This window comes from Python bivittatus, unplaced genomic scaffold (assembly GCF_059951505.1).
Source record: "Python bivittatus isolate LINGU-HERP-01145 unplaced genomic scaffold, Pbiv_v1 ctg000700_np1212, whole genome shotgun sequence".
Taxonomy (NCBI): Eukaryota; Metazoa; Chordata; class Lepidosauria; order Squamata; family Pythonidae; genus Python; species Python bivittatus.
Genome location: NW_028277098.1, coordinates 73,298,370 through 73,313,208, shown reverse-complemented (window position 1 = coordinate 73,313,208; position 14,839 = coordinate 73,298,370). Strand labels below are relative to the sequence as shown.

At 34.4% G+C, this 14,839-nt stretch overlaps 1 protein-coding gene across 1 annotated transcript in view; it reads left to right on the top strand.

Moving 5' to 3' along the window:
• The window catches only part of CPNE1 (copine 1), a 63,907-nt gene that overhangs the window by 18,438 nt on the left and 30,630 nt on the right, over positions 1 to 14,839 (top strand). The window lies entirely within an intron of this gene.

Here is a 14,839-nt window from a genome sequence, read left to right as displayed (position 1 = left end):
ACAACCAGTTAACATTAATTTTAAACTACAGAACAGGTGAAATGCATTGTACAAGAAACACAAGACACTTTTTCCAAAAATGGTATGATCTGTTACTAGAAAATGGTGTTATTTTGGTACTTGCTCATCAGAAAATTTTTCTGATGTTTTTAACCTAAAGGTTCCAGAGGATAAAACTGTATTGAATATTAATCAGTTTCAGGTAGGTGAAACTTCTAGCATATGGTTGATTGGCAATTGGTATTTCTCAGTTGTGTAGATTAGTTGCCTATTTAACAAAACATTTTGTTTACATCTGTATGGTAAATGCTGCTCTTTTTGAGATTTGCATTCAAAGGAATGTCATTTTTATAGGCATCTAAGGCACTTGGATCTACACACCCACATATGGTGATCCTCATAAATTATTTTGTTAATTCGACAGTTGAACTTTGCTGAAGTCCACTTCAATAAAATCACTGGCATATAATTTACAGCAGGTTTAAATTATCTGGATTTAAAATTAATAAGAGATTTCTAATAATTGTCTCACAGTCAGGAGAGCAAATCCAATTGCACTAGTTGTAAATTCTCCATTCCTTGAGAAGAAGAAATTTTGAATCACAACAGGAACAAAGAATGTAGTCTTCCATATTACTGTGAGTTTCTTGTTTTGAACATTCTGTACAGTAGTGATGCTGGATTCCTTTTCTTCAAGTATTGTGATCTAAGAAGTTGCAAGATTGTTGGATTTTTTTTAGAAAATGCAAATTAGACAAAACCAGAGACAACACTTGTTGGCATTTTGTATTCTTTCCTCCTCCTAAGTAACAAAGAATTGGATAGCCAGAATCGAAGTTCTGACCCTTTTGGGCAGTGGGCACAATTGAAGATATGTTGTGAATGCACTCAGAAAAGCAGAGGAACTTACACATTCACAAAAGATTTTCATGGCCAATCACAAAACAGCCATACTGCATACCTGCTGTATACGTTCTGGTCTCTTGGGACATTTTCTGCCACCCCAGCAAAGCTTTTTGTCTTGGCCAGGTGGAAACATTTTTAAACAAAACTCTTGGCTGTAGCCACCTGCCCTTATCTTCTATGGCTGTATGTAGACCCAAAGCATGCTTGTAAATAATGCCAACTTTCCATTAACTTCAAATTCAAAATAATTTAAAAAGAAATACCTCGTAGGCACAAGCATGAACATTTACATTATTCTTAAAATTGTCTGGTTTACTGTTTACATACTGCTGCTTTGGAATTTCTGTGAGAATGCAAAACTATCTCTAGGAATTGAAGAATTTATATTACTTTTTTCTCCTCCAGCATCTTATGTAATGGCCTCTGTATGTGCATTTAATCAAATCAATGCCAAATTACACAGGGTTTTACTGATACTATGGTTAGATCTAGAAATTGTGTGTTCAACTCTGTGAACTACTAACTACTAAGAAGTGAATTACTTCTTAACAAAACTAATATATTGCAGTTGATGTATACCCAATGAAATAATTATTGAAAGCTGTATAAATTATGTCTTTCTGACAAAGCTTCCCGATAACATGCTAAGAGTAATGGCGTTTTAATTTTGTACTTAAAAAAAAAAACAACGCGCTTAGGAAGAATCCTTTAGAATTTAACCCAGAAAGAAGAATTGATTGGCCTGAGCTGATGCAACTCATCAGCCCTATTTTTGCAAGCCTTTCACAGGATTAATATATGCCAACTGAGTGTTACATCTCCAATATCTTGAGAAATTACCTTTGTATTAGACAGACACAGCAAATTGCATTTGGCTTATACCTGAAAAAGTACAAGGTTTCTTTTATTTTCATATAAGCATTTCAGCTTTACCTTACTTCTGTATTCCTCAACCTTACCCTACACCTAAACCTGTGAGGATTGCATCCAGGCAGCAAGCTCAGCTACTTATCTTTCTTGGGTACATATAGATCTACCTTGTGTTGCCTTTAGTGACAGTTTTGTATGCCAACTTGTGAAGAACATCTAAAAGGTTACTTAATTCTTGTCCATCAAACAATTGACAGGTGAGTTTTTTTTTTTGATAAACATTAATTCTTATTCAGATAAGAATGATGAAATACTATAGGTGTTATCTTTACAATAAAATATGCTGTAGTACTTTAAAATATGGTTTTAGAGAGAAAAACAGCTAAAAATGAATCACAATTGTGGAAAACATACTAAAAACACATACTGGCTTTGATTTGTTTTTCAGTTGGAAGAGCCAGGTAATATTGTTTGAACTTTTAAATAGTAAACATTCGGTATGAATCTAAATTGAGCAGCAGTTATTTTCTTCAAAACTAATGGAAGTGGATGTACTCACCTTCACAAGTGGAAACTGAAGATGTTATTGACGCCCAGAAACAACATATTGATGTCTTATTTATCCAACGTATTTCTCATGTAGAATGTGTCTATATAGCATTTTTTGGTGATAGTCTTAATGGAGTGCAGAATTCTTCTACAATGACAAAAGTACGTGTCCCAATATATATTATGTCCCTGTATATGCAGTTCATAAACTGTTTTAGGGGTACATTAAAATACAAGATGGTTCTTATATCAAGAAGTTTTATTTTAGTGGTGTCCTATTTATATCTAAAATTTTTTTTAAAGGGGCTATTTTTTACAAATGCATTGCAAAAAAAAAAGATAACATTTTATTATGCTATTGCAGGAGATTAGGATGGAGAAAAATGGGCATGATTCTGAAATATGCAGAAAATGCAATTCAATATATGTAGCTTTTTAATAGTGTATGAATAATTTACTTGTTCATCATTGCAGGGAAGGTAGCTTTTTTTCATGGACATTTTTCAAAGGTAGTATTTGTTATTTGACCTAGAGATATGGTGTCATAACAAGGGAGACCTTATCAAATAGTTTTGTGTTTTGCCCAGGAAGGAATATTGCAGCTGCTATATTGCGCTTTTATGTCCTGTGTTCCACTTAGTATCCATAGTTCAATGAGTAACTTTCATTTGTTTTAGTTGAGAAAATATATTTAATACCTTGTTTAAAATGAGATGTTAAGGGAGATCTAGATTAGGCAGGGAGAAATAAAGGCTAGGAATAAATAATACTAAATATTCTGGCATCATCTAAATCTTAGCTCTCAAACAGTTATTATTGGAAATTTAAAGTTTTAAACCTTTATTTGTTCAGTGAAGGCATGGGTTAGATATATGTCTCTGGACCCATATTGGCATATATGTTCAGTAAAACTCTGAGGGTATTATTCTCAGTGTAATACTGTTGATGACAATTTTGATTCTGTTTTCAGCTGTCAATTTTGTTGCATTCATTTAGTGTACAGTACTGCTCCATTCTTGGGCTGTGGAAAGTAAAAATCTTGAGTAAATTTAGAATTGATGAGTTTTGAAACATTGTGCAAGCATTATAGTTGACTAACTGAAATAAACAGATCTCAAGTTTCTTTCCAAATTCAGCTGAGGTATGCATATATTCAGTTGTTGGTTTTATTACCCTAAAATAATGCCAAGCTAAATTGGCTACTGCCAGCCATGCTTGGTTATAGTCAAGATCCTCAGTTCAGTGATGGGGATTGTATAGTTAACAATCTCAGTTGGGTTATTAAATTTTATAAATAGTAATAGACACTCATTTTTAAATCCAGACTTATCTCCTATATGGAAAACTAGTTAAATATTTCTAGATAATAAAAGTGGAATTTAAGCTGTATATATTAATGTATCTTAAGTAGAAGAGCTTTACATGGGGAATATCTTCTTAGTACTTTTGCTGCCTCATTTTCTTGAATAGGAGATATGTAATTACATATCTACATATTAATTACAAAATTTCAATGATATTAAAATTTATTACAAAACTACATATTTATTACAAAACTACATGTGTAATATGTACATATATACGTATGTAACATACATATGCTATACAAGTTTGGGAATAACAAAAAATAGAAAAAAGTTTGAAAGATCAGAATAACAGTATGTTATGTAAAAACTATTTTTCAGATGTGTGTACAAATGAAAAAACATAAATCTAGCCAAACAAGTATACTATAAGGATATTGCTGACTTCAGTAGAAATAATATATATATATTTAAAAACCACGTAAGAATGCAATGGTGAAAGTTTAACTATCCAGCTATTTACATCGGGTTCTTGAAGCTATTATATATTACTAATGCAGCTGGACAGAATAAATTTCATTCCAAAGTTATAAAAGAAATTGATGTAAAATACTAAATTCATTGCAAACAGACATAACTCTGGATTTGCTGAAAGTAATCAGATGAGAATTAAAACTGGTCATCATCATGGTAGGAAATGTAATTGAAAATCAGAATTGAGAAAAGTTCTAAGTAGTTTCGTAAGAAATATTTACTATTAATTCAGGGATGCACAGCAGGTGGCAGCACCTGGCCAACCTGGCTGATCGAAAAAGATCTACAATAGGATGTAGTTAAGGAAAGGTTTCAGTCAAAACCAGTTGATCATGTAAATATTCCATTTTTAATATATCTAAGGAATCCAACAATTAATATATCTGTTTTATGTTTAATTGAAATTATCTTATGGCAGTGACATTCAGGTATAATGGAGAGAATTTACAATAGTGCATTGATTTGCCAAACAAAGAAGCTATCCATCTCGTATACTGGGAATTTGTTTAAAGGCTCAAATAAACCTCTGTAAAATAAAAGTATGAATTGAAACATTTTGAGATCTTTACTTGTTCTGTAGGTGTTTTCACTGTTCTGCCAATCTGAGTAATAATCTGTCACTGATAGATTTTGTATTCTGGTGATACATGAATACATAAAATACCTCAGAATTACTATGCCTTTCCTGCTTTTTAGTTTTGGAAAATGAATGCAATACAGGAAATATGTTTCATATATAAACCAAAATCTTTTAAAAAATTATTTCAAATAAAGTCGAATAAAGGAAATTAAACTTCTGATTACTAAATGTAAAGTAATGCATAACAGTTGAGAAAGAATTGGCAGGTATTTGCTGCATTTGGTTGCAGATTCATTGGAAGTAATTCACTAGTTTCAGAAAACATCACCATTTCTGAGGTCAAGCAATATAGTTCTATTCTTGTATCTATATGTAACTAAACTTTCAAATAATATTTTTAACCTAGTTTAAAGGAACTGATGCTTCATATATTTTATCCCCTTAATACATTCTAACTACTGTATATACTCACAGATAAGCTGAGAATTTTAGGTGTCAAGATATACCTCCAAAAATCGGGTTTGGCTTACCCATGGATGGGCTTATCAGTGAGTATATATGGTAATACAGTACTTTTTAAAAGTATCAGTATTTCCTGTATATGCTCACAAATAAGTGCATCTGTGGATGAGTAGGCCCTTGCATTTTTAACCAAAATAACCATGAAAAATGTGAGTTGGCTTATCTGCAGGTGGCACGTTTTTCATGATATTTTGGTTAAAAATTTGAGAGTTGTCTTATCTGTGGATGGCTTATACATGAGTATATATGGTAAGTATTAAATGGAAATGAACAAAAAATGCAGGGCTGCCAAATGACACTTTGCTTAATATATCATAAGACAAAAAACTATATCAACAAGCTATGAAGCTAGTTTAGAATATGGCCTTAGACAGTAGGTTTCAAACACTGTATTTGGGCCTTGGAACTCTCACTAGCTTGAACAATGAATATGACTATAATCTTGTTAGCTGCCTTAGGTACTTCAGCAGAAGATAGGAATATGACTTTTTTAAATGTATTTTTTATTAACAATTTTGATTACAATAGTAAAAATATACAAGCTAGAGAAAGAAGCGAATAGAAAAAAAGAAAAAGTGGAGGAAAAAAGAAAAAAGAAGAAAAAAGATATAAAGAAGTGACTTCCAGCCTTCATCACAAGTATAAACAAATTCAGTACCTCTTCACCCCTTATAAGGTTACAAACAGATATCTCTTCATTACATATCCGATCCCTTATTCTATAAGCAAATCCATAAAACATCAACTTTTCAATCCTGGTGTTAGCAAAAAGTCCATAAAGGATTGCCAGAACTTTGCCAAAAAAAAATAATCATATTTTAACCTGATCAAATAAACCACCTATATATTCCTTCCCTTCTAACTGTCTTAATGTGATGGAATGGTTTGATGAAGGCCGCGCTCAGGGAGATAAGCATTTCCTTAGCCCCCAACAGGAGTGCGGGAAGGTTAAGAAGATGAGACTGGCACCACCCTAAGGAATTCACGGTGTTTTGGCTTGCTGGCTTGGGAAGTTTAGATTCAATCTGGAGAGATTCTATCTTTGAGGTGGAAGATAATAAACACAACAGAACTGTGTCTGTACTGTTTCGTGGAGTTTTTTGGGCTGAACCTGACATCAATCTCTCCAGACTGAATCTAAACTTCCCAAGCCAGCAAGCCAAAACACTCTGAATTCCTTAGGGTGGTGCCAGTCTCATCATCTTAACCTTCCCATACTCCTGTTGGGGGCTAAGGAAATGCTTATCTCCCCAAGAGAGGCCTTCATCAAACCATTCCATCACACTTAATCTTTAATTCAATCAAATACAGTATTGCCGTAGAATTTGATTCCTCTTCCATTCTTCTTTATCCCATTTCACAGATTTCTTCAAGGCTTTAACAAGCCTCTGTTGTAGATCCAATAAGAAAACATTTTCCAGGTCTCTTCATTTATTATTTGTATTTCCCCTTTAATTTTTATCAAAGTTAATTTTAATTCATTCTCTTGGCCCATCATTTGTAGTTCTACTTTCGGTACTTTGTCTTGTCAGATAAAATTTGTTCCACATCTGCCATTTCCTTCATTAACATCTTTTGTACATAATCTATCCATAAAAGCAGACATCATTACTGACAGTGTTGATATTGTTTTCAATATTACAACATTTTGTGTCATTTTGGAAGGCCCAGTATTAACTGACATCAAGAACAGGCTTGTATTTTTTTTTTCCTTCTGCTTAGAATCTTTAGTCCCCTCTAATGTCCAGTTTCTAAATTCATAAAGTAACTTATCTTTGTTACGACTTAAAATAGCCAAGATAGCCAAAATAAGTCTGTTTCCCACAAGAAGCTATGTATTTTTTATAGTTAATTCCAAAATCTTTTAGTAAAGTCAATATTCCAAATTTAGCTGGACCCTTAGTCCATTTATAACTTTCTTAGATCAAAATCTTTTTTTTTTGTTGCTCTTTATTTCAAATTCTTTAATTTCTTAAGCTTATAATTTTTCTTTTGTTCAGAGTTGAAGATAAACTCACCCAATGACTTTTCAGACTTCTTGTTCCAAAGGCCTCTAATAGCTTTAAGATGGTTAATAGGCAATTTCTGAAAGTGAGGCTTGTGTACTTGGTGTCCTTTAAAAGGCTCTGCTGTGGTTACAAACAAGATGGCCGATCCCTTCATTTCTTGGTGCTGAAACCCATAGAAAACTCTTGTCTTGTGGTCTGTTTGTGAGGAGCAGCCATCTGGAGCACATGTGGGCAATCTCCCATCCTCTCCTTATCTGGAGAGGTTCCAAGGGACAGGTCTACTCACCAGTTCCTTGGACTTTGCCACAGTCATCAGCTCCACTTTTGGGGAGACATCTTTAGTTCTCCATACCTCTCCCGGAAGTCCCAGATATATGAATATTTTAAATAAGTGCATAAAAATATATGGGAAGTATAGCCAAGTACCTTTAAGATTTTTGTAATCAAGAAAAGTGTTATAGCTAGAAATGGGCACACAATCTCTCCAAAGCACTGTTCAGTTAGTGGTTACCAACTTTTTTTAAAAAAAATGTGTATTGGTCAAATTCCATAAATGCATGCTATTCTAACATCCAGTAAATGGACTTACTCAGTATTCTGAAAGCATGTTGTAGAGGTCAGAAAATGGCTGTCATAGCAGACTTGACCATGTCCAAAATGGCTAACACTGCTTTGGCTAGTTAAGAAACACCAATTTATTATATTTGTATTATATACTCTTTCCTCCCCTCTTTAACCTCCAATATATTTGCTGCTAACCTCCAGTATATTTGCTGCTAGTTTGTTTATTTTTTCCTGGCAGGTGAGCATATTTGCAGCCGCTCATTATTTTCTAATAACAGGATATTAACATGAAATTGAAAAACATTTTTGGAGAAAAATACAGTTACAAAAACTGGCACTTTGTTTTGCAGTACAGTATGCCAACTTCATTTTTAATTTTACTTAAAATTTAACAAAAAGTGAAGCAGGGGGCTTGATATATACTGAGGAATAAAACTGCCACGTTGGGGATCCCAGTCTTTATAGAATGCATCTTTTCCAACGTGTGTTATCTGCATGACAGCAGCGCTGGATGGAAAAACAGAACAGAAGCATAACCCTGATTTTGCTTTATCTCCTGTTCAGGAAAACAAACATCCTGCTGCTTGTGCTACATGGTATGTCTGGATAATACATGAAAGACTATGGGTGGAGGGAGGAGAAAACATTGGAGAAATAGCTTGCTGCTTGTGTGATGTTGGATTCTGCCCATATTTCTAAACATTAAAGCCCTTACATACTTTTAAGGATGTTTTTAAAATATTTTTGTTTATTCTGTCATCAACAATTTCTTATTGTTAATTTCTCCTATTTTCATGATAATGTATTATCTAGATGCAATCCCACCTGCAGAAGTTTCTCTAACTCATTGCATAGAAATAACCTGTTGCATTCTTCGCACAATTAACAAAGACTATCTTACATCATTTGGAATACCCTAATCATATTGTAATAAGTTATAGTGTAAAGTATTGATGCAGAATAGGGAACTCAGAATTTCATTTGCCCATTCCTTTGTATTAAGAGGTATCTGTCCTGTAATTTGGAGCTAAGGATGAATCTTTCCATTCCATATAATTCATTGTTGGATAGAATAGAAAACCATAACAATACTGCTTTTTTTTTTTTTTTTTGCACAAAATCATGATTTCCTGTGTCAGATTTCCTTTTTTCTAGCATAATATGATTTGAAGCCTACAGATAATGGTTAGAAACAAAGCTGTGGGAGACTTACTGTTACATCCTTAAATGTAATTTTTAAAAAACGTAGTTTTTAAATTACTGATCAGAAATCATCTCTTTGTGACCTCTTACTCCAGTGTAAAATAAAATAATTGTATTCACATCATGAATTTTTTCTAGTTCTGCATTTCACCCAACCTGCTATTTTATTACTCATAGGGAATGTCTCTTCAAATATGTGAGACTATCTTCCCTTCCCACCAGACTTAGCAACATGGTACCATATAGCATATAACAGGATACATCTGATGAAATTGCTTTGCTGGTTATATCACTTGTATCTTAATATAAGAAAGGAAGGAAGAGAAACCTGATCAGATGAAACATGAATTAAAGAGACTGCAGCCTACCATCTTAGAAAGGTTTAATTTTTTTTTTTAAAACCTTATTGCTAAATCCAAGGTACAATATGAAATGCCAGACATTATTTTGTATAATTGTTTTGGAGCCTGTTTGGGGGGACCAAGTAGTCTGCTCTGTTTTTTAGTATATAATTGATGAAGCTACAATCATGGCTGATAATTATAAGCAGTGCCAACTATAGGAATAAGTGTATATTAATGATCCAAATCCAAATGATTACTATCCATAGAAAACTATTGAGAAAGCAGGAATATTAATGTAGCTGTGACTGGGCAATAGAATACCCAATCCATAACAGATAACAGCAGTCCTTTCTCTAGTTCAAGTATTATTTTATATACACATACTTTTTTCCCCCACTGAGTTCCTAAACATTAAAAATGTAAAGTACAAATCAAGTCCCAGTGTTTTCCCATGGGTTATTGGGATGGTGCTGTGGCTGAACATACGTTGTGTCATCCCTGAGAACTAGTTCATTGTTATACCCATAATGAATAATGTGTCACATTCCTGTGGTCTAGTAGTAGTATCCATGTGCTAGTTTGTGTGGCTATTTTCTTTTTTTATGCAAAATAGGGAGCTTTAAATTTAAGGGTAGCATAGCAACCAGGAGGAAGTGGGAGGTGAGGAGAACAGAGATTTAAGATATAATTCTGTGCATTCTTACCTGAGAGTTACTGAATGCAATAGGAATTTTGACAGTTATGTGTAGGATTAGACTGTGATGCTTCAGTCCCACACACACTTGGGAGTCCCACTGAGTCTTGTGGTATTTACATGAATAGATACAAATTGGACTGCTGTTAATGTTTCTAGTGATTATCATGCAGAAAATGAAAACACATGGCTATAACAAAAGAGAATATGAGATGTTTCTTCCAAATTTTGATCTTTTACTGTAAGTCACACTGAAGGTTACATAGATGTCAATCTTCAGGAATTAACCCCCTTCCAATAATGTATACATGCAGTAAGGGTCCATGTAATGTATAGCTTAGGGGGACTTATTTTGAACTATTTGAACCATATAGTCAAATGTAAATACCTTTTACATTGCAATAGCTTTTAACTGTCATGAGTGTAAACTCTTTAGACATCCAGAGTAAGTCCATCATGGTCATGCAACACATATAATCATAAACTTAGGCAGACCTTTGTGTTCCTTTACTACTATTTGCTATTGTTTGCAGTTTACATGTGTAGTAGCAGTCAGACTAAAAAGCTTCTTATTTGCTTGCTCATTTACTTAGGTCTCTCTCAGTGTACTGTTACATCATTGGATTAGTATGTTAGTATTGCCTTCCTCAACTTGAGCTTTTCGAAATGTCTTGAACTGCTCTTGTTCCTGACCATTCGTCCTGCTGGTTGGAGTGCCCAGGATTACATCTAGAGAGGTTAAGGTTGGAGAAGGCTATACTAACATGCTGCAGCAAATGAAAAACAGTTTGGTACGGGTGGGCCCACTAGAAGCTTAAATATACACCTCCCTTTACAATCTAAATAAGATGGGGGGGCAGTGTTGGTGATTCCAAAGGTACAAGTTTCTTGAAAGGATGGTGGTGTTTTAACTGGCAAGTTCAATATGGGTTACAAAAGGCAAGCTTCACTCAGTCTACTCCCACCAGGAAGCATAGGATAAAATTTTGCCAGAAATCTTCATACTGTAAAATCTAAGTTGAGCCATCAGGCGTGGAGACCTACAGAATAAAGCTAACACACCATCTAGCTAATCTTGCCTGAACTGTAAAAAAAACGTAAGTACTGATTAGCACTTGAATGGAAGACCACCAGGAAATCCCAGGACTAGCTTAAGAAGTTGAGCAAATTTTCCAGAAAAAGGCAGTGGCAAGCCACTTCTGTATTGCTGCCGAAGAAAACTCTGTTTATGCAGCCACCAGGAGCCATGCTTTGCTTGAGTGAGTCTTCACCTTTTCAACAGGTCATGATTTTGTAACAGGGTTCCATCTAATATCTGGTTTTTTCGTAGCCCAGATAGGTGTATACATAGTAAGAGGCAAATGTATACACATTTTGCAGTCCTTGCATTGTTGTTTGTAGCTTTGGGCACTTGCGGATGGTCACTAAAACTACCAGATGATTTAGTATAAATATCTTCATTTCCTGGATTCTCTTGAAGTAGCTTTTGGACAGATGGTACTGTAAATTAAATACTGATGTCAAGCCACCTGACATTGATACTGCTCAATAGCACCGCAGTTTCAGGTAAACCCACTGATATAAGCCGAGTGGGGGTGGGAGACAAATGAAAGGATCCTTTCAAATGAAAAGCCAGCTCTAATTATTGTGTTTTCTGTTTCCTCAATGCCTCCTCCATGCTATTCCCTGCTTCTCTCATTTTTAGCACCTTGCCTGGCCTTTGCTTTCTGTTTTTTTCATTTCCAAGTGTCATCCCTGTCAATGTTACGGCCTCCTCCATTCTCAGTATGTAGCTAATCTGTTGCAAGAAGCGATAATCATGGACTTGGTGATGTCACCACACTACTGTAGGGTAATACTGCAATACACACTTTGTTGTGAATGTGAATATATGCTGTTATTGGTTTCACAGTGTGAATGGAGAGAATTAGGAATGCACACCAGTCTGTAAAAGAATGTTAGAAGTTTGTTACTCAGTAAATAAAAGCGCTACTTGTTTTAGGTATAGAAGATGTGTATACTGTACTGATTCCTACTGTCCAGTTTCAATCTCGTTTTTCCATATTTGCATATCTGATAGTTGTCACAAATTATTGTTTATCTGGTCAGATCTGAATTATATTATGCTTGTGGCAGCAAAGCTTTTGATGAGGAACTGATTCGGCATAGAATGTTCATGGACATTATAGCTGCTCAGGGAACAAAGCCTGCAGCAAGAAATGCTGACAGTTGAGTTTCTTTGGAGGAATACTAGCCTGGTTACAGTTAAAACCTCATAGATTATGAGAGTAGTAGTATCTTATATGGGCATGCTAGGATAGTAAGACTAGGGGCAAATCTACCCAGCAGCTGTACCTCCATCCCTCGCTGGAGTTTGAAGAAGAGTATGCTGCTCTGAATCTTGTCCATACAATGTGCCCTTGCTGTGCACCCAGAATGGGTTGATGTGGCATTGCTATCCCGTAGCTTTAATATATGCTACTCTACTTTAAGGGCAGCAGTTAGTGGTCTCTGAGAGCACAGCATGATGCCCTCTACTGTTCTTCCACTTGGCATTTGGAGTGTTCTGCACATTGCATTTTTTTTTTTTTGGTCCCCATCATACTATTTTCTGTTGACTGGGCAATTGAGAAGGCTTTAGCCAACAGAAGGAGTGGGATCCATTGCATTAGTGCCTTTAGTGAATAACATCCAAAAATGAATTGATAATGATGTGACTCAAAAACCATGGAAAGAGGCAGACTGAACTTTCCCACACAGTAACATATTAACTGTCCCTATGTCCTAAGTAAAAAGTCATACTGTCTTCTTATGGTCAGTGGTTCTGCTTATGTAAGCAGCAAGTACCTCTAACAGTGGTAGCCTTGGGTGTGACAAAAGTGCCTGTTGCATCAACTGCTTATAATCAGTAGTCCCACAGGAAAGTTGACTGAAGGTAAGACAGGGATAGGCAATGAACTGAAAGCAGAAGTCAAAGAGAATTATTAGAAAGCATTTTAAGAAAAGACAGAGAATTGGGAGAAAAGGAAAAATTGAAAAGTATGTTAAGGAGGACAGAATAGCCAAAAATCATGATACAAAGTTGGCAGTGGATTAGTAAACTGGCACCTAATGAAATGGAAGAAAAAAATAAATATAATGGAGCAAAGTGGTAGAGCAAGAAATTGCTCAACTGGCAAGAAAAAGTAAACTTATGGAACTAGTTGGAAATTATAAATTAAAAGAAGGAGCTTTTAATTTATAAAACTAAATCTAAAACTGCTAGATTTTAAATTTCTAGATCTGACAGGGTGTCTCTTGTTTGCTCTGGTTTCTGCTGCATTATGAACTGGCAACCCTTAAGAGAATATTTCTTTTTCTTATTTTAGTACAAAGTATTGTCAGCATGTTAGTACTGACAATAGCACATTTTACAGTATTATCAGCATGTTACTGCAGGCTCTCTTATATAAGCTGGTTGATATTCAAGCTTACCATTCACACTGTGCTTTGGAGATTACATAAAGCAGTTGACTGTTCACGTCTCCCATTGTATGCATGTAAGTGTCATTTGGTGTTTAAGTACTTGAAGCTAATATTCTTTGGCTTAAACTTTTTCTTATATTAGAGAAGAATTGGACATTTGCAATAGCTTTCAGATATCAAGTTAGATATTTTCCAAATTCTTTGGTTTTTGCTGTTGTCTAATATTGAATTAGATATTGGGGTCTAATTCTCCAATGAAAGGATTTTTAAAATTAAATGTGTCTTTTCAAAGAAGGGGATAAAATATTTCAGTTATTCATCAATATAAGGTTATTGTAAATAACTGTTGAAATATCACTAACAGATTCTTCATGTGATATGTGTTATACAGTTTTATTTGGAGAATGTATTATTGTCTGTCTCTCTCGGACTGAAAAAAATCTAGCTGTATATATTAATACTTGAATAAACTGAAATTCCTATGTATTGTTTAAGTATGCAAAAACTATTTCATATTCTTTCTGTGGCTGTTCAGATTCAGGGCTGAATGTAGACAAAGCGTAGTTGCATTTATATTTTATGTGTCTGTGTATTCAGGATGTGGTCTGCTTTGTATTGGTATACCCAGTCTGATGTGCCTGAAACTGATCTGGTATCAATATTTTGAGAATCTAGGAGTGGCGTGGCAAAACTGTTATAGCAGAAACTGAATAGATTAGCATTCCGCTCATTATTGATATGAGCATGTATTTCGCAATCTGCAACAGTGCAATTTTTGTTTTCTTCTCTTGGTGTTATATGGGACTGCTAAAGTAGTCCCAATCATTTAGTTCTCTTTCACTTTTTAATCATATTTACATTAGGAAGAAAAACTTATGAGTAATGTTATCTGAACTTTTATCTGTTTATAAAAACTTAAGTGGTATCTACTGTTTTGTTTGTAAAAGAGTTGTTGTGAAGGGATTAGTATGAAAGCAATATGCAGATAGTTACATTTGGTATTTGGTATATTTTGCCTGTTTAAATACATGTTTATCTTGCTAAGTATGATGGCTGCATGGTTATTTTCATACTAGTATAGATATGTTTTGATGAAGAAGACTTGGCTGTACATATGGAGTGGTATTCAACCGAATTCTCAAGCATTGTTAAAATTTGTATTCCACTCTATGGTTCATTTAAATGCTAGAAGAGTAGCAACAATAAGAAACCAATACAAAACTAATGAAGAACATTATCAACAAATACGTTGATATATAAATCAATCCAGATTCTATATGCATAATATATTGAAT